Source organism: Lipotes vexillifer, unplaced genomic scaffold (assembly GCF_000442215.2).
Source record: "Lipotes vexillifer unplaced genomic scaffold, Lipotes_vexillifer_v1.1 scaffold95, whole genome shotgun sequence".
NCBI lineage: Eukaryota > Metazoa > Chordata > Mammalia > Artiodactyla > Lipotidae > Lipotes > Lipotes vexillifer.
Genome location: NW_006791458.1, coordinates 518,696 through 531,192, shown reverse-complemented (window position 1 = coordinate 531,192; position 12,497 = coordinate 518,696). Strand labels below are relative to the sequence as shown.

At 35.5% G+C, this 12,497-nt stretch overlaps 1 protein-coding gene across 3 annotated transcripts in view; it reads right to left on the bottom strand.

The window, feature by feature from the left end:
- Positions 1-12,497, bottom strand: part of GABRB2 (gamma-aminobutyric acid type A receptor subunit beta2) — a 306,620-nt gene that overhangs the window by 141,965 nt on the left and 152,158 nt on the right. The gene's annotated exons all lie outside the window — the stretch shown is intronic.

Sequence of the window (12,497 nt, the reverse complement as noted above, 5' to 3'; positions counted from 1 at the left end):
TATAAATCAACTATACTTCAATAAAAGAAATTTGAAAAAAAGGTGCACCCTGGATATCCAAGTCACTACTCTACTTTCTAACAGTGGAAGAATTGAAAGGGTGGAAGTCAAAGTCCAGAGATACACGAAGGTCACAAATAATATCTGCATGAGGTGCCAGATATTCTAAACACACATCCCGGTACTTGTCTATGGTCACGTGGGACTAATAATTGTTAAACGAAGATCACATCTAAAAAGGTATCTCCACACCACAAGGAATGGAAGACAAACCTCCTACTTCCACAGTACTAGATACACTTCAAGAAAATATCAAAACAGGTCAGTGGCTTGAATTAAATTTGTATACCATGACACCATGGAGTGTTTGCAATGCATTTGCTTTCCCCTTGATGAATAATTATGTCGAAGCCTCACTTGAATGTCTCAAGAATATTTTTCTTATTTGAAATAATGAGGATCACCTGTAATATCTGGTAGCTTCATTATTTACCACCACCACCCCCACAGACACAGACACATGCACACATACATTTTCTTCTGTTCTTATCCTTCTTAAAGCATTAAGGAGACTGATCAAAAACCTCAAGGGGGTTCTAAGATTACTTAGAAAGATGGGAAAACGTGGGGGCCTTAGACTGATTCCTCACAGACGCAACTGTAAAATGTATTCCTGTGAGGAAAACCTAAGAAAAGGAAGATTGCCAGCAACATGGCAACAGACTATCAGCAAAACACACACACCATTCTACTTAAAATCTTAGCAGGGATATGATTTTCATCTTTCCTAAATAGCACTGCTCCCAGAGGTATATGCATATGGGAGCTGCATCCTCACATAAACCAGTGATTTCCTAAATGTCCTTTAACTAAAGTCCTACATATTTTTGCTGATGCCAAGTAAATATCAACCCAGAGCTCCCTAGAAATTATATAATCCCACCACTTGCCCAATGCAAGAATTCCTTCTTTCCTAGAAAATGGTTTTACAGCACACAGCAATCTACTGGATTTTTTTTACCAGCTGCAACTGCAATGAACTTTTCTTTCTTTCCTTCTTTTTTTAAAAATATATTCCAGAAAAAAATTGCCTTTTGGCGTCTTTTACCATTAATCTACTTTTGCCCTTAGGGCAGACATAGTGTGCTCTTTTAAGAGGAAAGTTTGTAGTGATTTGAAAATAGCTATCCTGTTTAAACACTGCCATCCTCCCTCTCCTAGCTTCCCTTCCACAAGGGAAATATGCCCCTCCTCTACTTTCTTCTACTGGTTCTTCATACTCCGTGGTTTATGTGTCACTCATATTTTAGTTTTCTGATCGCTAAATACCCCTTTAAAAAATGTTGTGCCTCTGAGTGCGATATTCCAGGTATAATTTAATAATGATAATAATCATGCTATAATGAGAACAGCTGCTACTGATGGAAATATCAGTACCAAGCATTGTACAAAGATCTCTGTCTTGATTATCTCATTACCTACAAGGTATCAAAATATTGTACAGATGAGAAACCACAGCGTGCAGAAGCTAAGTGACCTGTTTTGTGAGCTGGAGGAAGCCATACCAGACGGCATCTGTATTCAATGCACGTCTTCTCATCCACCATCCCCCATGAGCTCAAAACCCTATCTGATCACCAGTTCCTCTGTGAAAGGTATTTTTAACCTACTGACATACTATAAAGTGTCACTAATTTTCATTTTGGGAGTGGATAAACACAATGCTTTCTTTTTGTTTTCTAAGTTCTTAAAATTCTGTATGTATATCTACTGAAATATTGACCAGCACATAGCATAACCTGGATCCAAAATATTCGCCCTCCGTATATGCAGAGAAAACCATAATCCAAAAGGACACATGCATCCCAATGTTCACTGCAGCACTATTTACGATAGCCATGATATGGAAGCAACCTAAATGTCCAAAGACAGAGGAATGGATAAAGAAGATGTGGTACATATATACAATGGAATATTACTCAGCCATAAAAAAGAATGAAATAATATCATTTGCAGTAACATGGATGGACCTAGAGACTATCATACTAAGTGAACTAAGCCAGACAAAAAGACAAATATCATATGATATCACTCATATGTGGAATCTAATTTTTTTAAAAGATACAAATGAACTTATTTACAAAACAGACTTACAGATACCGAAAACAAAATTATGGTTACCAGAGGGGAAACATGAGGGCAAGGGATAAATCAGGAGCTTTGGATGAACATACACATACTATTATATATAAGATAGATAACCAACAAAGATCTACTGTATAGCACAAGGAACTCTACTCAATATTCTGTGATAACCTATATGAGAAAAGAATCTAAAAAAGAATGAATATATGTATAACTGAATCACTTTGTTGTACACCTGAAACTAACACAGTGCTGTAAATCAACTATACTCCAATAAAATTAAAATATTAAAAAAAAATAAAAGGATCAAAACCAACTTAAAATAATACATTCACCCTGTGCCATAGTAAATTTGGATTCACTATCCAAGCTGCTTAAATGTATCCATCTACACTGACTTCTTTAATAAGAATTATTTAGAATGAACCAGTTGAAAAGAAGAGTCTTTATTCCAACAATATCCTAATAGGAAGATGTTTTTATATGATATTCAATTGGAATTTAATAAGGTGACAACAAGCACATTTATATTTTCTGCTTCCTAAAGCATGATGAATATCGCTAGGAAGAAGAGATGCCTGTTCCAACACCCTCACAGGGACCTTTTCATATTTGACCACAGAGGCTTTAGATGTTGAGCAGGTGATGACTGTCTTCTCTGGACCTGCTTAAATGTTAACAAAACCATAAATGGATTATATTTAAAAATGAACTACCCTTTCACTTCATCTAAGTACAGATGTCGAAGAACTATTAAATCTCCCTCTTTGGACTTTGAAGCTAGTTACTAATTCTTTTCCTTTTGGAAGAAGTAAAAGAAATTAATTTTCACTTTATACTGTAGGCACAGCTGGCTGAGACAATCTGTGAGGAAGTAGATAGCCCTACAGACAATGAAATTTGCTTGGAAAATAAAATCAAGGGCCAGATGAAGATCTACAAAGGTTGACAAGAGCAATGCTGTGCTTTGGGTCTTTTCTTGGCTGGATTTACTAGATCTCAAAATTAGGGAAGATCTGTGGCAGTGTGGGACTTTTTATATATAAAAATCAAAAATTACTGTTATAAAAATAATTATTAATTACTGAAGTTACTGTTTATTTAGATGTCTACCATGTACCAAGCAAAGTGCTACATTCTTTATCTATATTAGTTTTTAAATCTTCATAAGAACTTCAGGTGGTAGATATTATTATCCCCATTTTATCTATGAGGAAACCAAGGCTCAGCTAAGTAGGGTGACGTTCTCCATGTCATTCTGGTAGTCAGTGACTATGAAAGGCCAGCAAGAACTGGTTTCTGATGCTGCCACAGAGGGCAGTAGTAGAATTTTTTTTAAGAGCCTAAAAGGAGATGCCTGACTGGCTGTCTCGGTAAACACTTGGCATAGTCCTGAGAAGCTGTCTATGAAAGAGCTGCTGAGAAATTTCTACACTCTCTAATTCACTGTGGATTGCACTAAAGCTGAGATTGACCAAAAAATCAACACCACTCAGAGCACTGCTCTTATTCTCTGGGATGCTGACACTGTCCAGTCCAAATCACCCAGAGACAGGCTGAAATAAAAACACACAAATAAATGAGAAAAAAAGGAAACTTTGTGTTTTGGTAACGTGAGCAGACTGTCAATGGATCCAGTTGAGAAGATTCCATACTTCCTTTCAGACAAGCAGCTCACATGTCCCAACTGGAGGACTTGGATATGGGGATGAAGACTGTATAAGACAGCCTTACCCTTCTGAGGAGGGGAGAGGGACCATGTAGCTGATACTGGTATTGAGAAGCTGAACTGGCTCAGCATACAACAGAGGAGCCCCCTAACTATTCCCCTTTTAAAGATATGTAATACTCCCCTCACCCTTTTTCCAGTACTTTTCATTCCTGAATGAAACATACTAAGTGGCCTTGTAGTATAATGAATGTTGTGTCTCTGTAACATAATTTTCTTTTCTTTTTTTTTTTTTTTTGGCAGTACGCGGGTGTCTCACTGTTGTGGCCTCTCCCGTTGTGGAGCACCGTTGCGGAGCACAGGCTCAGCGGCCATGGCTCACTGGCCCAGCCGCTCCACGGCATGTGGGATCTTCCCGGACCGGGGCACGAACCTGTGTGCCCCGCATCGGCAGGCGGACTCTCAATCACTGTGCCACCAGGGAAGCCCTCTGTAACATAATTTGAACTGTATATATTTTTTAAAAGAGATAAGTCTTTGATTTGTCCTAATACTCTTAAATTATATTTGGCAGCATCATACTTTCCAAAGCATCATCACACCTGGGACAATTTATTGTTTCTTTATTAGAATTCATCTTATTCCTAAACAGCAAAGTTCAAAAGAACTTTATTTATGTAGGCTAGCTTGTAACTTTGTCATCATTTGACACTTTTAGGTTGACATTTCCCTAGAAATATAGGTGAGTATTCCAGTATATCTTTTCCAAACTGACTGAAAGATTCGGAGAAACATATAGACATATACATATAAATTATGTGGATAAAGTATGATGTAGCTGACCACACAGGTAACAGAAGCAAGTAGGTATAAAGTAAGGAGAAGTAGCTATAAGTGAAAAGACTGGAAATACCTGGAGACGGATTTCTCCTTTTTATTTTGGCAATTAGGTTTCATTGCCTACATGGTGGTAAATATTATCAGGGCCCCATTTAGTTCATCAAATCCCATTAATTCTACAGAGATTCTCCATCCCTCTAAATTTAAGAAAAGTTATAAAGTAAACATAGTCCATACTGGCATTCTAGATTCCTCAGCACTTTATTTCAAGGCTTGCTCTAATCTTCCTTTAAGATCTTAAAGAACTAAATATTTCATCTTGGTAGCACTTTTCACTAATGCAATTTTTACGTTCATATTTGTGTTTATTTAAATAATATCTATCTTCCTCATTATAATAAAGGAGGGCAGAGATACTGTCTTTTTTTGTTCACCATTATGTCTCTAGAGTTTATTACAATACCTGGTATATAATTAGTGCTCAATTAATATTTAATGAACAAATAAATTCTTGAATGAATGAAAGCATGAATGAATTAACAATAAACTCAATCCTAATATTCTCCTACTCTAAGCTTCCCAGAATCAAGTTATATTATCCTGGAATGGAACCAATATATTAATTGTTGATATGGAGACAAGATGATAGTGATTTAGTAATGCAACTATTAGGCTCATTTGCATTTGAGAGAGGTAGGAAGGGAAATAAAGAGGGGAAGGCGGGAAGAGAAGAAGAGAAGGGGGAGGGGAGAGGGAGCAGGAGAATGGATGAATGCCTAGAGTTTGCTTAACAGAAAGAAATGATAAATAAGGTGAAATGTCAGGCATCAACTTCAAAGCTAGTTGTTTAAGGGATAGGATCCTAAACTTATTTCAATATAATTAGTTAACTATGTACTTATAATAACATCATGTATGTTACTAATATAATACCATGTTTTATTCTCTATAACAATGATTCACTGTCTGACTAAATATGAATAAACTCCAATTTTTCATAAGGATAGGCTATTTGTTCAATTTTTAGAATACAGATCTTCTAGTTAATCTGGTCCCTACAAAATCAGGGGCTTTACTAAGATAAATCAGCTAACAATGACCACATCAGTATAGAGAAATTGTGCCAATCAGTAGCTGCATAATCTGGGGCAAATCACTTTACTTCTTTCAGTCTGTTTCTCTAGCTGTAAAGACAGAAATATTAATACCTACCTTATAGATTTTAAACTAAAATGCACACAGGAGACAAAGAAGGTCATTATATAATGATAAAGGGGTCAATTTATCAAGATATAACAATTGTAAATATATATGCAACATTAGAGCACCTTAATATATAAAGCAAATACTAATAGAACTAAAAGGAGAAATAAACAGGAATACAATAATAGTTGGGGACTTTAATACTCCACTCTTAACAATGGTTAGAGCATCCAGACCAAGAATCAATAAGGAAACAGTAGATTTGAACAATGCTGTAAAACAAATGGACCTAAGAGACATACAGAACATTCCACCTGACAGCAACAGAATATATTCTTCTCAAGTATGCACAGAACATTTTCTAGTATATATTATATGCTAGGTCACAAAACAAGTTTCAAAAAATTCAAGAAGATAGAAATTATATCAAGTATCTTTTCCTGCCACAATGGTATGAAACTGGAAATCAATAACAGGAGGAAAGCTGGAAAATGCACACATATATGAAATAAAACAACACAATCCTGAGCAATCAATGGATAAAAGAATAAATCAAAAGTGAAAAAAAAATTTTTGAGACAAATGAAACAGAAACACAACATAACAAAACTTATGGAATGCAACAAAAACTGTTCCAAGAGGAATGTTCATAGCTGTAAACTCATGTATCAGGAAAAACATAAAGTTCTCAAATAAACAACCTAACATACCTTGAGGAACTAGGAAAAGAAGAAAAAACTAGGCCCAACATTGGCAGAAAGAGGAAATTATAAAGATTATATCAGAAATAAATGAAATAGAAAACAGGATACCAATGAAAATAAAACAATCATAGAAGACCAAGAAGATTAAGAGTTGGGTATTTGAAAAGATAAACAAAACTGACAAACCTTTAGCTAGACTAAACAAGAAAAAAAAAGGGCACAAATAAATAGAATTATTAATGGAAGAGGAGACATTCCATTCCAGCTGATACCACAGAAATACAAAGGGTCATGAGACTACTAGGAACAATTGTACACCAATAAATTAAGCAATCTAGAAGAAATGGATAAATTACTAGAAACATACAATTTACTAAGACTGAGTCATGAAGAAAAAGAAAATATGAACAAACCAATTATAAGTAAGAGATAAGTAAAAAGATTTAATCAGTAATGAAAAACTTCCCAACAAAGAAAAGACCAGAACCAAATGTTTTCACTGGTGAATTTTACCAAGCATTCAAAGAAGAATTAATGCCAATTATTCTTAAACTATTCAAAAAAAAATTAAAGAGAAAGGAATGCTCCCAAACTCACTTTACAAGGCCAGGATTACCCGACACCAAAGTCAGATAAGGATACTGGAAGAAAAGAAAACTACAGGCTAATATCCTTGATACATATAGATGCAAAAATCCTCAACAAAATACTAGCAAACCAAATTCAACAACACATTGGAAAAATCATACACCATGAGCAAATGGGATTCAGCTCTGGGATGCAAGGATGATTCAGCATATGCAAACCAAAACGAAAGGTAAAAATAATACAATTAACTCAATAGATGCAGAAAAAGCATTTGAAAAAATCAACACTTTTTCATGATAAAAATCCTTGACAAGTTAGATTAGAAGGAATGTACCTCAACATAATAAAGGCCATTATATAACAAGCCCACAGCTCATATCATACTCAATGATGAGAGGCTGAAAGCTTTTCCTCTCAGATCAAAAATAAGGGGGCCAATCACAACTCCTATTCAACACAGTACTAAAAGTCCTAGCCATAGCAATCAAGCAAGAAAAAAAGAAATAAAAGATATCCAAATTAGAAAGAAAGAAGTAAAACTGTCTCTATTGGCAGATGATATGATCTTGCATATAGAAAACCCTAAAGACTGCCAAAAAGCTGCTAGAACAAACTAATTCAATAAAGCTGCAGTATACAAAATTAACATATAAAAATCAGTTGTAATTTTATACACTAACAATAAACTATCTGAAAATGAAATTAAGAAAACAATCCTCTTCACAGGAGCATCAAAAACAATACAATACTTAGAGATAAGGAATGCTTGATCAAGGAGGTTAAAGATCTGTACAATGAAATCTATAGAACATTGATGAAAGAAACTAAAGAAGATGCAAATAAATGGAAAGATATCCCATGTTCATGAATCAGAAGAATTAATATTGTTAAAATATCCACCACCCAAAGCCATCTGTAGATTCAATGCAATACTTACCAAAATTCCAATGGGAGTTTTTATAGAAATGGAACAATCATAAAATTTGTATGGAACAAAAGATTCTGAATAGCTAAAGTAATCTGAAACAAGAATAATAAAGCTAGAGGTATCACACTCCTGATTTTAAACTATCCTACAAAACTACAGTAATCAAAACAGTAAGGGTCTGTCGTAAAAACAGACACAGAGACCAATGAAGCAGAACTGAGAGTCCAGAAATAAACCCTCACATATATGGCCAACTAATATTTGACAATGGAGTCAAGAATGCTCAATGGAGAAATGATAGTCTCATTCAATGAATGGTGTTGGGAAAACTGGATAACCACATGCGAAAGAATTTGCATCAGGGACATGCAAATCAGAACCACAATGAACAACCACCTCACACCTGTTAGAATGGCTATCATAAAAAAGACAAGAGATAAGTGCTTGCTAGCTAGGATGTGAAAAACAGGGAATCTTGTACAGTGATGATAAGAATGTAACTTAGTATAGTCACTATGGAAAACAGTATGGAAGTTTCTCAAAAAATTAAAACCAGAACTACCATATGATCCAGCAATCCTGCTTGTGGGTACATATCCAAAAGAAATTAAATCACTAGCGCTAAGAAGTTCCTGTACAACCATGTTCATTGCAACATTCTTTTTTTTTAAACTTTTATTTTATATTGGAGTATAACCAATGAACAACGTTGTGACAGCTTCAGGTGCACAGCAAAGTGACTCAGCCATACATATACATGTATCCATTCTCCCCCAAACGCCCCTCCCATCCAGGCTGCCACATGACATTGAGCAGAGATCCCTGTGCTATACAGTAGGCCCTGGTTTGTTATCCATTTTGAATATAGCAGTGTGTACATGTCCATCCCAAACTCCCTAACTATCCCTTCCTCCCACCCTTCTGCCTGGTAATCATAAGTTCATTCTCTAAGTCTATGAGTCTGTTTCTGTTTTGTAGATAAGTTCATTTGTATCATTTTTTTTAGATTCCATATATAATGGATATCATACAATATTTCACTTTCTCTGTCTGACTTACTTCACTCAGTATGACAATTTCTAAGTCCATCCATGTTGCTGCAAATGGCATTATTTCATTCTTTTTAATGGCTGAGTTATATTCCATTGTATACATGTATCACATCTTCTTTATCCATTCCTCTGTCGATGGACATTTAGGTTGCTTCCATGTCTTGGCTATTATAAACAGTGCTGTAATGAACACTGGGGTGCGTGCATCCTTTTGGACCATGTTCTTCTCCAGATACATGCCCAGAAGTGGGATTGCAGGGTCATATGGTAGCTCTATTTTTAGTTTTTTAAGGAAACTCCACACTGTTCTCCATAGTGGCTTTACTAATTTACATTCCCACCAACAGTGTAGGAAGGTTCCCTTCTCTCCACACCCTCTCCAGCATTTATTGTTTAGAGATTTTTTCATGATAGCTGTTTTGACTGGTGTGAGGTGATATCTCATTGTAGTTTTGACTTTCATTTCTCTAATAATTAGCGATATTAAACATCTTCTCATGTGCCTCTTGCCCATCTGTATGTCTTCTTTGGAGAAATGTCTATTTAGGTCTTCTGCGCATTTTTTGATTGGGTTTTTTGTTTTGATGATATTAAGCCTCATGAGCTGTTGGTAAATTTTAGAGACTAATCCCTGTCGGTCACATCATTTGCAAATATTTTCTCCCAATCTGTGGGGTGTTTTTTTGTTTTGTTTATGGTTGCCTTTGCTGTTCAAAAACTTTTGAGTTTAATTAGGTCTCATTTGTTTATTTTTATTTTTATTTCCATTATTCTGGGAGATGGACTGAAAAAGATATTGCTGCGATTTATGTCAGAGAGTGATCTGCCTATGTTTTCATCTAGGAGTTTTATAGTGTTCAGTCTCAAATTTAGGTCTTTAATCTATTTTGAGCTTATTTTTGTGTAAAAGAGTGATCTAATTTCATTTTTTTACATGTAGCTTTCCAGTTTTTCCCACACTATTTGTTGAAGAGATTGTCTTTCCACCATTGTGTAGTCTTGCCTCTGTCGTAGATTAACTGATGCAGCATTCTTTATAACAGCCAAGACGTAGAGGCAACCTAAGTGTCTGTTGATGGATGAATGGATGAAGAAGATGTGATACACACACACACGCACGCGCACACACACACACACACACACACAGAATGGAATATTATTCTTCTATAAAAAGGAAATCCTGCCACTTGTGACAACATGGATGAACCATGAGGGCATTAGGTTAAGAGAAATAAGTCAGAGAGAGGAAGACCAGTGCTGTATGATCTTACTTATATGTGGAATCTAAAAAAATACTGAACTCATAGAAACAGTTAAAGGGTACAAACTTTCATTCATAAGGTGAATAAGATCTGAGTATCTAATCTACAGAATGGTGACTATAGTTAACAATACTGTACAATATACTTAAAGTTTCTAATAGAGTAAATCTTAGAAGTTCTTACACACACACACACACACGGTAACTATGTGAAGTGATGAATGTGTTAACTAACCATATTGTGGTAGTCATTTTGCAATACATACACATAACAAATCATCACACTGTACATCTTAAACTCACACAATGACATATGCCAATTATATCTCAAAAAAGCTGGAAAAATCTATATCATTTACCAGGGTAATTGTGAACTGAAATGAGATATGTAAAAGCCCCTTTGTAAAACTTAAACTTTCTAAAAGTCTAAGGAGTTATCATGTTTCTTTTTTTAATTAATTAATTTATTTATTTATTTTTGGTTACGTTGGGTCTTCGTTGCTGCACGAGGGCTTTCTCTAGCTGTGGTGAGCGGGAGCTACTCTTCGTTGCTGTGCACGGGCTTCTCATTGAGGTGGCTTCTCTTGTTGCAGAGCATGGGCTCTAGGCGTGTGGGCTTCAGTAGTTGTGGCATGCGAGTTTCAGTAGTTGTGGCACATGGGCTTATTCGCCCTGCGTCATGTGGGATCTTCCAGACCAGGGCTCCAACCCGTGTCTCCTACATTGGCAGATTCTTAACCACTGCGTCACCAGGGAAGTCCAGGAGTTATCATGTTAATTTTTAAATATTCATGTCAAAAAGAATATTCATGTCAGAATTATACTTTAATTACATGGAACACTTGGATGCTGCCTGTGTCCTTAGGCATCATTGGTTCTTCAAAATAAAAAGGGCTTGTTTACTAATATGAGGGTTGTGAAAGGCGCAAGTGACATAATATAAGTGCAGGTGCTTTAACCATGTACAATTATGATTATTTAAAATTCCAGTCAAATTCTACCACAAAAAAATGCTCTTACCACAAAAATTCATTAGTAGTACACAGCAACATACTTTTTTCAAAATATCCTTATATCAGCGATTTGAAACAACCAAAGAATTTGAACTTTGAAGAACATTATTCTCTAAACTGTGTCGTGAGTTACAAAAATGCCAAGTTATCCGAGAGATATCTACATAAAAATAATCATCATCAAAATCCCTTGGACCAATTTCATTAAATAGTTCTTTATGGCAAAGATCTAATGTGAAAATAACGATGATTTGGAAATATAAGTATGTAATCAGGTTCTTCAAAAAGTGCATATAAATTTAATTATCCCTCGAAGCTATTTTTTGAAATGGGCAAAAATATCAGCAATGTGTCATAAATGCAGTATTTCTGCTCAGAGCAGTGATTTAGAGTTTCATGGCTCGCCAAGGCTAGAGTTCCTCCCAAAGACTGAGAGTATCCACAAAGCAGTCAAGCTAGTCATTATCTAGAATGCTGGATATAAAATCATCAGCTTCCAATTGTTTGATAAGATTAAATAGGAAAACACTGCAAAGAATTGAGAGAGAAAAAAGATTTGAAATCCTACTCCACCTCAAACGACCTCTCTGTGTGACCTCTGAAATGAAATAAACGGGTTATGAAATAAACGCTTTAGCCCAGTCAACAGGGTAGGTGAGTGAATTGTCAAGAAGGATGCTGAAACTGCGGCCTAGAAAAGCACCAACATTGTCAAACAGGTCAGCACAGAAAAGAGAATAAAAACACACATACACCAATCTTATTCATCATATGGCCTTCAGCAAGAATATAAAATAAATTTGAAACAATGAAAACAGTCCCTCGAAATAAAATACATTCCACCAATCCACACTCTATGAATGTTTTAACTAATCCAGAGGCCACTTTTACTCTGCAATTAATTGCAGAGATAACATTTGTGAAAGGCAAAGGCAATAAGGACATCTAGTATTATGCTGCCATCTCCACCTATTTTTCCAAGCCTGTTGCAGCTAGTTGCACCAATTCCATATAATAAATTCCTGAAACAGCCCTTGGTGTCCTTCCAGACTCTTAGCATCTTCTTTTTATTGCTAGATTACTGCTTCCCTACA